This window comes from Setaria italica, chromosome VI, assembly GCF_000263155.2.
Source record: "Setaria italica strain Yugu1 chromosome VI, Setaria_italica_v2.0, whole genome shotgun sequence".
NCBI lineage: Eukaryota > Viridiplantae > Streptophyta > Magnoliopsida > Poales > Poaceae > Setaria > Setaria italica.
The window spans coordinates 16,267,189-16,279,939 of record NC_028455.1 but is presented as its reverse complement, the minus strand read 5'-3'; positions in this window follow the sequence as shown (position 1 = coordinate 16,279,939).

Genomic DNA, 12,751 nt, shown 5'->3' with positions numbered 1-12,751 from the left:
ATTCTACCGCCACAACACCTTCCCCGTCGATTCCTCTCGTCACACCTCCACTCACACCCTATCAACAGCCCTGTCAGCTTGTTGTTCAGCATCTCCGCCGGCGAGTCCGTAACCGCCGCCGTTTTCGTCCGCCGCCACAAGAGCTCCTGCTCACGGTGAGCATCACCTTGCCGTTGTCTTCCTTCTTTGTGGTAAGCCGTAGGTAAGCGCCTGGGGTACTAGGAAGCTGTAGAGGTAGTCAAAAAGGTGAGTTATGCCGTCGTCATGCTTGGTCACGGCCCGCCGCCCGCCGCCGTGGAGAGGGGAGCTCCGGCCACCTCCCGGGGAGCTGCCGCCGCGCACGAGTGCGCTATGGCATGGGGATGCTTCCCCAGCCCGGCCCCGTCGCTAGTGGGGCGCCGGCCGGCGAGCCGCGCCGCCCCCTGTCGCGCTCGGTTTTGGCGCGAGGAGGAAGACGGTGCTGGCGCCGGGGGCCCGCCTGTCAGAAGGAGAAGGGAGGGGGAAAAGGAAGGCCAGCCGGGGCGCCGTGGGAGTGTAATGGGCCGGGGGTCCAGCAGGCCGATGGCCCGGTTTGGCAGGCCGGATGCTGCGAGAAAGAAAGAAAAAGGAGTTGGGTCGTTGGGCCAAAACAAGAAAAGGAAAGGAGGAGAGGGAAAGAAATCGGCCCAGTGGGCACAACAGAAAGGAAAGTGGCCGGCGGGTAGAGGAAATAGGAGAAGAAGGTGGACCCGAGCCGCGGGCCCAGCGCAAGTGAGAGGGGGTAGGGAGGGGGTGAGTAAGAAAAGTTAGGCCGGGGGTTTTGGGGAAAAATTTAGATTTTATTTTATTAGAATAATAGTTTAAATTCGTATATCACCATTTAAATCATAGAAATTTTTAGGAGTGTCCAAAATTAGTGAAACCAATTTTGTTAGGATTGTTTTATTTTCCTTTATGCATTAAAATTTTTATACCCTAGGAAAAATAATAAAATTTAGGTATTTGTTTAATGCCTTTTCATTAAGGTATTTAAATAAATACTTAACCTTTATTAAATGCATAAAATATGGAATAATGTTTTCATAATCACAAATTATTATTAACTCATAGGAAATTAGGTTTTGAGACTAGAAAATAATTATAATGTTTTCTAAAAATAAAAGAAAAGGCCTAGGGCAAGGTTAGTAAAGAAAATAAAAATGATGGGTTAATCTTTTCGGGTTTTTGTGTGTTGGCTTGCAACTTTATCGTGATAAATTGTGAAGTCACTTGTTGGCTTGCAACTTTATCATGAAGGAAAGTTGTATAGTCTTGTATTCAAAAAGTTGCATCACTAACCCATGCTTATGCTATATCGTAGACACCGAAGTACCTGAATGTTGGAGGTATACCCTAGAGGCAATCATAGAGATGATGATATTCCATTTGTATCCATGATTTATATTGTGTTCCTTGAATATACATTAAAGACTACTTGAATTGATTTGCAATTATGTGAATTGTGTGTGAAACTATTTACTTGTATGGTTATTCTAAAGTTGTCCCTAGTCGGAGTTCATGTGAGGACACACATGAATATTAGACTAGCACATGTATTAGTTGATGACTATGTTTCACAAGTCATAGACATGGAGATGTTGAACTAATAATGTGGGCACATGTGGAGACATGTGCTAGGACTGACCCAACACGAGAAGTAGTTCTCTCTTTAAACAACATATACGCTTTGTCCTTAGACCTGAGATTGTCGCATGTATTAACAGATGTGGATCGACCTACTTAGGGGCTATCAAACACTACGTCGTAACAGGGTAGTTATAAAGGTAGCCATGTCTATACGTATCCGAACCCATAGGGTCACACACTTGAGGGACTGGAAGCCCAATTCGGATGTGATCCGAGTTGAATTAGGTTTAGAAGTACTAATGGGCCTCGGACCCAGAGGCTCGTTAGGAACCTCTATAAATAGAGGGGTGGGGGCGCCCTAGGGTTTACACCTTTTGGCGAAACACATCTGCCGCGCCTCCCACGCCCTCGCCTGTTGCAACTCGCAGATCTAGCAGTCCGGCTTGCGACGCTTCCTCCCTGCACGTGTGGATACCTTGGAGGTGTTGCGCCTGCAGCACTTGGACGAGCTGCCGACGAGCCGCTGACGAGCCGACGACGAGCCGCGGCACGAGGGGGATCTTGCTGCACGTGGACGAGCTGCTGAGGAGCTGCTGGACGTCGATGTGATTGACTACGTACGACTACGCTGATCCACTTCGCTGCATCGACGCGAATGTACATCTTCCGCACCAGTAGTGTGTCGAGTGGTAATCCCGTGATCCTTATACGGCAGTTTTCCTGGTTTACGCGGTAGAAAATATTGTTTTGTGCTAGTGTAGCCTACCTCGTATCCCAACAGTGGTATCAGAGCCGTAGCTGCTTTGTTTTGGATTCGGGATGTGTGCATATGGAGATATGCGAGTTTTCAGTTTGATCTATGTCCTAGTTTCGTGTTCTTGCTGAAATGGTAGTGTAACGACATACTCCTACCGGGTCGGTTTCCGCCATCGGAGTTAAGTGATACACGTAATTCGAGTTGCAGTGAGCGAAGATCAATGTGATTGGTCGAATCGAAATCCAGGTTCATACGCCAGGCGCATGAGATGTGCAATAGTAGATGGGATCTACTACCGGGGTCGGGATTTTTGCCGTGTGCGTATGCTTCGGTAAATTAGCCTTAACTTTTCGGTACGATCTCGGATTGGGGAGAATTTTATATGAAAATTGATCTACAGAAAAAGTTACACATGAAATTCAGTGGCTTTGCCGTCTTCGGCAAAATTAGATTTCCCAAATTCGGCTTGGAAGATGGAGTTTCGGGCATCCGAAGTTTGGAACGTTAGGACGCTTAACTCTGTTTTACAGGATGTATGTATATATCTTGTGATCAGTATGGCCTCTTTGTGTATGTGATGCATGTGTGTAACTCATTCGTGACCTGCGTGTCGCGCGTACGGCAACACGGCAGGAGCCATATGTGTTGTCACCTTAATGTATTTAATGGTTTGCGTACCAATCTGTGATGATCCAAGCAACTATGTAATCTTCATTACTAGCTTCTTTACTAGCTATTAGGCGTAATAGCATGTTCTAGTTCTTGGAAGACTCATCACCAGGAGGATGGCGCACATGGAACATGGAGATCACCATGGTGAACAGGTTCTATGGAGATGGAGATCACCATAAGAAAACAGGCCATACTGTGTCACAACTGTGTGAATGCTATTCTATTTATGTTTTACTTTCTGCATGCTGTGATGTTAGAAGTAGAACGATCCCTCACAAAGTTTAAGTTAGTATGCCCTCCCAACTAAAACTTGCACCATCCCATGTCTTGTACAATTAGTGGTGGGTCTATGAAATTAGGGTGCCACTAGTTTTCCTTGACTAGACGGGTTTGTGTCGGACACTTACACGTATAAGGGTTGGTTTGCTTAACAAGGTTAACTTAACGGTTAAGGACCTTGGGGCATAAAGGTTGATGAGGACACCACGAGTACATCTACACCAGCAGCACCTCAGGCGCCTCCAGTTGCTCCTCCACCTCAGGCGCCTACAGTTGATCATCCAGTTGGGCCAATCACTCGGGCCCGTGCGAGAGAATTAAACTTCATCATGGTGTTAAGGAACGAAGGCCCATCGGAATAAGAAGATAACCCAACAAGGCAGCCCAGGTGGGGCGCCTAGGGTTGGGCGCGCGTGATTCCTCCGGACTCTAGGGGCTGCGCCCCCTTTATTTAGTCGGAGTCCTTTTTTGTTTACGACTTGAGTTTTGTTTTACATCTAGCTTTAGCTACTCTTGAACACGCGCAAATACGCGCTGTTCTTGTGTGATTCAGAACTCCATCTTCGAGTGATATTTAGATTGCTCGCCTCTTTTTCTTGTTCGTTCTTCGATTGCGGACAGGAATCGATCTTCGTGATCAGGCTGATCTCGCACCGGCGAGGTTGGTAACCATCGGGAGTTGGTTCAGTGATTGCATTGGCGCTTCGGGTTCGCTCGTCGTAGTCGGATCGTGAGGGTCTACTTCCACCAAGTCGAATTTATCTCCACTCACCGAAAGATCGGGCACTCCGACTCTATCAAAGGTTGGGCGCCGAGGCATGGAGATGTCACCCAACAACAGGAGTCATATGTGATATGATTAGCAAAAGTTGCTTAACGATCTACCTTGTTTGCTAGCGGTGATGCTAAAGCTCACTAGTAGACTTGTTAGTTGTGGATCCTGAATCACTAAGTATCAATAGAGGGATATTGATTTTAGTGGGAGTAGATTCTGTTAAAATAGTTTAATGTGATTTGCTCTATCATGGATATGTTTGTCTTAGTGTATTTTGCATTACTTTTGTTGTAGATTAAAGGGCACCTAGCAACACCACACTGTTTGCTTTGCGTTCGGTCCTTGAGAAGGACAAGTTGAATGGAACAAACTACTCGGATTGGATCCGTAACCTGAGAATTGTTCTCAGGGCCGATAAAAAGGAAGATGTTCTAGACACCCTACTACCACCAATACCTGCTTATGATGCATCTACTGCCGTTAAGGCTTCTTACAAGAAGGCATTTGATGCTAATCTTGAGGTAAGCTGCCTTATGCTTGCTTGCATGGAACTCGAGCTGCAGATGCAGTTCGAAACAAATCATGAGGCACACGATATGATCGTGGCGCTCAAGGACATGTTCCAGACACAGGCTAGGACTGAAAGGTTCAATGTGTCCAAAGCCTTTCTGGAGTGCAAGCTAGCAGAAGGCGCAACAGTAGGACCATATGTAATCAAGATGGTTGGTTACACTCAGCGATTGGAGAAGCTGGGCTTCCCAATGGGCAAAGAGTTGGCCACTGACTTCATTCTTTCATCTCTTCCGCCTAGCTATGGGAACTTCATCTCGAACTACCATATGCATGGGACGGAGAAGGGTCTGAATGAACTGTGTGGTATGCTCAAGACAGCAGAGGTAGACATTAAGAAAAGCGCTAGTACCAGCCATGTGATGGCTGTACAGAACAAGCCTACCTTCAAGAAAAAGGGCAATTCTTGGAAGAAGAAGGGTAAGGCTGGAGTGTCCAAGCCAAACCCAGCGCCCAAGGCTAAAGCTGGACCTGCTCCAGATAAAGAGTGCTTTTATTGTCACGAACCTGGTCACTGGAACAGAAACTGCAAGCAGTACCTAGCTTCGTTGAAGAATGGCGGAAGTAAGAGTACTTCTACCTCAGGTACGCTTGTTGTTAATGTTATAGACAACATTTTTCTCGCTGATACAATTATTAATTCTTGGGTATTTGATACCGGATCGGTTGCTCATATTTGCAATTCGATGCAGGGAATGATAAGAAGTAGAAGCGTGGAAAGAGGAGAAGTTGATTTCCGCGTGGGCAATAATGCAAGAGTTGCTGCGTTGACCGTCGGGACGATGCAACTCCACCTCCCGTCAGGATTTATTATGGAGTTGAATAATTGTTATTTCATGCTTGATGAAGGATGATTATTCATTTGCGAGTGAAAACAATGGTTGTGTGATCTCTAGAAATTATATGTTTATGGCTTTTGCACCCATTGTGAATGGATTATTTGTTTTAAATCTTGATGGTTCACCTGTCTGTAACGTAAGTGCTAAAAGGCCTCGGCCTAATGATTTGAGTCCTACCTACTTGTGGCCTTGTCGTTTGGGTCATATAAGTGAAAGGCGCATGAAGAAGCTCCATTCTGATGGACTTTTAACTTCGTTTGATTTTGAATCATACGAGACATGTGAGGCTTGCTTGCTAGGCAAGATGACCAAGAGGCCTTTCACAGAATTTCCTGAGAGAGTAGTAGACTTGTTGGAACTCGTACATAGTGATGTATGCGGACCAATGAGCACGACGGCTAGAGCAGGATTCCAATACTTCATAACTTTCACTGATGATTTTAGTAGATATGGCTATGTCTACTTGATGAGGCACAAGTCTGAAACCCTTGAAAAGTTCAAGGAATTTCAGAATGAAGTTGAAAATCAGCGTGACAAGAAAATTAAGGCCTTACGATCTGATCGTGGAGGCGAGTTTTGAGCCACGAGTTTAGCAATCATCTAAAGAGTTGTGGAATTGTTCCACAACTTACGCCGCCTGGAACACCTCAGAGAAACGGTGTATCTGAGCGACGTAATCGAACTTTGTTAAACATGGTTCGATCAATGATGAGCCAGTCGGACCTACCGTTGTCATTTTGGGGATACGCTCTAGAAACAGCAGCTTTCACACTCAATAGGGTACCATCTAAATCCGTAGTTAAGACACCATATGAGATGTGGACTGGAAAGGTTCCTAGTTTGTCTTTTCTAAAGATTTGGGGATATGAAGTGTTTGTCAAGCGACTTCAGTCGGACAAGATCACACCCGAGTCGGATAAGTGCATTTTCGTGGGATATCCAAAGGAAACTTTGGGATATTATTTCTACAACCGGTCAGAGGGCAAAGTGTTTGTCGCTCGGAACGGAGTTTTCCTAGAGAAAGAGTTTCTCAAAGGAGAAAAAGAGTGGAAAGACAATGCATCTTGAAGAAGTTCAAGATGAGCCGATCGGGTAAGAATCAATGAGTGATGCTAACGTAGCAGAACAAGTTGAGATACCCATGGCAAGAGAAGCACCGCCACAACCACGAAGGTCGGCAAGGCTCTGCGAAGTGCGGGAAATATTATTGTTGGACAATGATGAGCCTGCGACATATGCAGAAGCAATGATGGACCCAGACTCCGAAAAATGGCAGAGTGCCATGCAATCCGAAATAGAGTCCATGGGAGACAATCAAGTTTGGAACTTGGTTGACCCGCCTGATGGTGTTAAAGCCATAGAGTGCAAATGGATCTATAAGAAGAAAAAGGACATGGATAGAAATGTTCACATCTATAAAGCACGACTTGTCGCAAAAGGTTTTCGACAAGTTCAATAAGTTGACTACGACGAGACCTTCTCGCCCGTAGTGATGCTTAAGTCCATTCAGATTATTCTAGCTATAGCTGCATATCTCGATTATGAGATATGGCAGATGGATGTCAAGACAGCTTTCCTGAATGGAAACCTAGCTGAGGACGTGTATATGATATAGCCCGAGGGTTTTGTCGATCCGAAAAATGCTGGAAAAGTATGCGAGCTTATCCATTTATGGATTGAAGCAAGCATCTAGGAGTTGGAACATTCGTTTTGCTGAAGTGGTCAAAGGGTTTGACTTCACCAAGAACGAAGAAGAGTCTTGTGTTTTCAAGAAGGTTAGTGGGAGCTCTGTAGTATTTCTAATCTTATATGTGGATGACATATTGCTGATTGGAAATAACATTCCTATGCTTGAGTCCATAAAGACTTTACTGAAAAATAGTTTTTCGATGAAGGACTTAGGGGAAGCGGCATATATTCTGGGCATTAAGATCTATAGAGATAGATCGAGAAGGCTTATAGGATTAAGCCAAGATACTTACATTGACAAAGTGTTGAAGCGGTTCAGCATGGAAGAGGCGAAGAAAGGGTTCTTGCCCATGTCATATGGCATATATCTCAGCAAGACTCAGTGTCCTTCGACTGCTGATGAGCGGGATCGCATGAGTAGAGTGCCATATGCCTCGGCTATTGGATCTATCATATATGCAATGATAAGTACTCGCTCAGATATTTCATATGCGCTAAGTATGACAAGCAGACACTAGTCTGATCCAGGTGAGAGTCACTGGACAGCAGTGAAAAATATTCTTAAGTACTTAAAAAGGACTAAAGATATGTTCCTCGTCTATGGAGGTGAGGAGGAGCTCGTTGTAACAGGTTACACCGATGCTAGTTTCCAAACCGACAGAGATGATTCAAAGTCACAATCAGGATTTGTGTTCACGCTAAACGATGGTGCTGTTAATTGGAAGAGTTCCAAGCAGGAGACGGTAGCCGATTCTACGACAGAAGCTGAGTACATCGCGGCTTCGGAAGCCGCGAAGGAGGGTGTTTGGATAAGGAATTTCCTTATTGAGCTTGGTGTGTTCCTGAATGCGTCCAGCCCATTGAATCTCTACTGTGATAACAATGGGGCAATTGTGCAAGCAAAGGAGCCAAGGAATCACCAGAAGAACAAACACGTAATGTGGCGATTTCATCTCATTCGAGACTTCGTTAACCGGGGTGAGATCAAGATATGCAAAATACACACGGATCTGAACATTTCTGATCCGTTGACAAAACCACTCCCGCAGGCTAAGCATGATGCGCATGAAAGAGCTATGGGTATTAGATACCTTCTAGATTGACTCTAGTGCAAGTGGGAGACTGTTGGAGGTATGCCCTAGAGGCAATCATAGAGATGATGATATTCCATTTGTGACCATGATTTATCTTGTGTTCCTTGAATATCCATTAAAGGCTACTTGAATTGATTTGCAATTATGTGAATTGTATGTGAAACTCTTTACTTGTATGGTTTTTCTAAAGTTATCCCTAGTCGGAGTTCATGTGAGGACACACATGAATATTAGACTAGCACATGTATTAGTTGATGACTATGTTTCACAAGTCATGGATATGGAGATGTCAAACTAATAATGTAGGCATATGTAGAGACATGTGCTAGGACTGACCCAACTCGAGAAGTAGTTATCTCTCTACACAACATGTACGCTTTATCCTTAGACCTGAGATTGTCGCATGTACTCAAGATGTCGATCGACTTACTTAGGGGCTATCAAACGCTACGCCGTAACAGGGTAGTTAAAAAGGTAGCTTTCAGGTTTGCGAAGAAGCATGCTGTGAGACATGGTCAGTCAAGATGGGATTTGCCCCTCTCTGATTGAGAGTGATATCTTTGGGCCCCTCGAGTGATCGGATCCGGAAATGCATGGTCATGCTACGTACGGTTAAGAGTTAACCTACAAAGGGATTCCGAATCACATGATTGAGAAAGAGCGGTCAGTTTGAAGCTAGACCAAATATCGTGAGGCAAAGGGAATAGCATGTACGTGATGTTGTGACGGTTCGTCTGATATGATCTTCGTGTGCGTATAGGAGTTGGCACGTCTTGCTAGAGGCCGCTACCAACTATTGGGCTGAGTAGGAGTACTTGGGCCATGTCTATACATATCCGAACCCATAAGGTCACACACTTAAGAGGCTGGAAGCCCAATTCGGATATGATCCAAGTTGTACTAGGTTTAGAAGTACTAATGGGCTTCGGACCTAGAGGCCCGTCAGGAACCTCTATAAATAGAGGGGTGGGGCGCCCTAGGGTTTTCATCCTTTTAGCCGAAACACATCTGCCGCGCCTCCCACGCCCTCGCCCTGTTGCAACTCACGGACCTAGCAGTCCGGCTTGCGACGCTTCCTCTCTGCACGTGTGGATACCTTGGAGGTGTTGCGCCAGCAGCACTTGGACGAGCCGCCGACGAGCCACGACGAGCCGCAGCACGAGGACGATCTTGCTGCACGTGGACGAGCTGCTGAGGAGTTGCTGGACGTCGACGTGATTGACTACATGTTCGACTACGCTGATCGACTTTGCTGCCCCGACGCGATTCTACATCTTCCGCACCAGTGCATCGAGTGGTAATCCCGTGATCCATATACGATAGTTTTCCTAGTTTACACGGTAGAAAATTTTGGTTTGCGCTAGTGTAGCCTTCCTCGTATCCCTACAAATAGCATGTATGTAATGTTGTGATGGTTCGTCTGATATGATCTTCGTGTGCGTATAGGAGTTGGCATGTCTTGCTAGAGGCCGCTACTGACTATTGGGCCTAGTAGGAGTACTCGAGCCATGTCTATACGTATTGGAACTCATAGGGTCACACACTTAAGGGGCTGGAAGCCCAATTCGAATATGATCTGCGTTGGATCAGGTTTAGAAGTACTAATGGGCCTCGAAGCCAGAGGCCCGTCAGGAACCTCTATAAATAGAGGGGTGGGGCGCCCTAGGGTTTCATCCCTTTGGCCGAAACACATCTGTCGCGCCTCCCACGCCCTCGCCCTGTTGCAACTCGCGGACCTAGCAGTCCAGCTTGTGACGCTTTCTCCCTGCACGTGTGGATACCTTGGAGGTGTTGCACCTGCAGCACTTGGACGAGCTGGCGACGAGCCACGACGAGCCGCCGATGAGCCGCACCATGAGGACGATCTTGGTGCATGTGGATGAGCTGCTGAGGAGCTGCTCAACGTTGACGTGATTGACTACATGTTTGACTACGCTGATCGACTTCGCTGCCCCAACGCGATTCTACATCTTCCGCACCAGTGCGTCGAGTGGTAATCCGTGATCCATATATGGTAGTTTTCCTAGTTTACGCGGTAGAAAAATTTTGATTTGTGCTAGCGTAGCCTACCTCGTATCCCAACAGTTTGATAAAATATATTTTCCCCATTTAATTCGGTGATGGTATATTATTTTCTAATATTTTGTTAATCCTAAGATTATTTTTATAATTACTAGATTCCATAATATTAGATAAAATATTTAAATAACAAAACAGCCCTGTTTTTGTGCCTGTGGGTGCGTCGGGTGTGGAGCTTGACGATCCCTTCTATAGAAAAAAAAATTCAGTAGGAACGGTCCCCAAAGTTGCTCCCGTGCGGACCCTCCCTCGATTTCTACCGCGTGGTGACTTTAGTGATCTAATGAATCGCAATGATGTGCGGTTTCCTGGCTCATGGCGCGTGCTCGCATCATCAACTCGACTCCCAGGCTTCGCCTCCGCGTGCAGATGAGCAGCCTTGGAGGCGTCGAGCGTCCCTCTTAGCCTAGGAAGCCCGCGTCGACGCCATCTCCGTCTTTACCTCAATCCTCATCATCCATTGCCGTAGCTTGTCCACCGGTGCCCCCCGTCGTCCGTTGCCCCAACTCCGTAGGCACTCTCCACGTCCTCCGTCGCAGCTCATCTGCTGGTGCCCCCTCGTCCGATGTCGCCACCTTCACCTAGATTGGGGAGCGTCGCCACCTCCGTCTAAATTGTTGCAGTTCTGATAAGGTGTTTGCGTAATGTTTTATCTGTTCTGAAGGTCAACGATGCCTGACTCACCTCCCCGAAGAAGTTGTTGTGTTCATCGCGCCTGGGAGCTGATGGTGGTCATGCACCGAGAGTGGGGATCCGATCAGACCTCCTTTTAGAGATCCGGCCTGGGGATAGTTCGCACGTGAAGCTCAAGAAAATGCTAAGGGAACCTTTTGGACCTAGGCACTGAAGGGTTTTTAGACAGGTTCAGACCGCTCAGGAGCGTAATACCCTACGTCCTGTGTGTGGTGATTTAGAATTGCTTGTCCTTCCTTGGTACAGTACAGGTACGGGTTTTTTATAGGCAAGGCCCATGGCTTGACGGAGGGGGAGCCTTATCCAACAATCCTTCCCACCGCCTTTACATGTGAATGCGGTGGCCCAATGGTCGTGCCCCTTGCTACAATGTCCTGGCTGGTAGGCCCCTAGGTCTGACACCCTTCGCCTTGGCTCGCACGCCTCCAAAGTTTTGACTAAATCCTCCGCACGTTATCCTTTTTCTTACTATTTTACCCCAAGAGATGTAACTTCCCAGCCTTTACTACGGAGGTGTTTGGATACCAGAGGCTAAAGTTTAGTCCTATCACATCAGATGTTCATATACTAATTAGGAGGACAAGAACTAATTATAAAACTAATTGCAGAACCACTAAGCTAATTCGCGAGGCCTAATTAATCCATCATTAGCAAATGGTTACTGTAGCACTACATTATCAAATTATGGACTAATTAGGTTTAATAGATTCATCTCACGAATTAGACTCTATCTGTGTAATTAGTTTTATAATTAGACTATGTTTAATACTCCTAATTAGTATCTAAACATTTAATGTGACAAGGCTAAACTTTAGCCCCCTAGCCAAACACCCCCTGCGCTCTCGTAACACGGGCCCACCGCCTTCCCAGGGAAGACGGCATCGAGTCTTGTCACCCCTCCCTGGGAGGGCCTTGTCTTTCCTAGACCCGCAATGTGGGGCCTGCTTCCTGGGAAAAGGCACCGGGAGGTCGTGTGAACGTGCCCGCCGCATATGGCGCGCCCCCTCATGTTAAATGGGACGCGAGAGGTCGCAGGCGCTCGAGGCCCTCAATCGAGCCCGCCGCCTTCCCGGGGAAGACGGCGTCGAGTCTTGTCACCCCTCCGTCTTTCCTAGACCCGCAGTGTGGGGCCTGCTTCGTGGGGAAAGGCACCGAGAGATCGTGTGAACGCGCCCACCGCGTACGCATGTACGGCGTGCCCCCTCCTGTTGAATGGGATGCAGAGGCTGCAGGCGCTTGAGGCCCTCAATCCCGTCACCCGTAACGATGATGTTTTTACAGGAAGGGTGCGACTGTCAGGAACTTTTTTTATTTTTTATTTTAGCATTTTGCAAAAATATATAGTCGGATGAAAAAATTGCAAAACTAGTCTACCGTCGCCGGCTGGGCTGGCGGTAAGGCGCTTCCGCCGGCCCAGGCGGCGGTTGGGCCGGCCGAAGACCTCTACCGCCGGCCCAGCCGGCGGTAACGGTACACCCCTCCATACCATACTTTCAAAAAATCATAACTAATTCATATCAACTCGGATGGAGATAAACTTTATATTAAAATTGTAGATCTCGACGAGATCTACAACTTTGTAGTTAAAATATTTTTCATTTTATGTCATATTGGTACTCAAATAATCAACACAAGTTTCAGATCCAAAAATTTAGATTTATCTCAGAAAAATTACATCGACTTGAGGTTCACAAAAGGC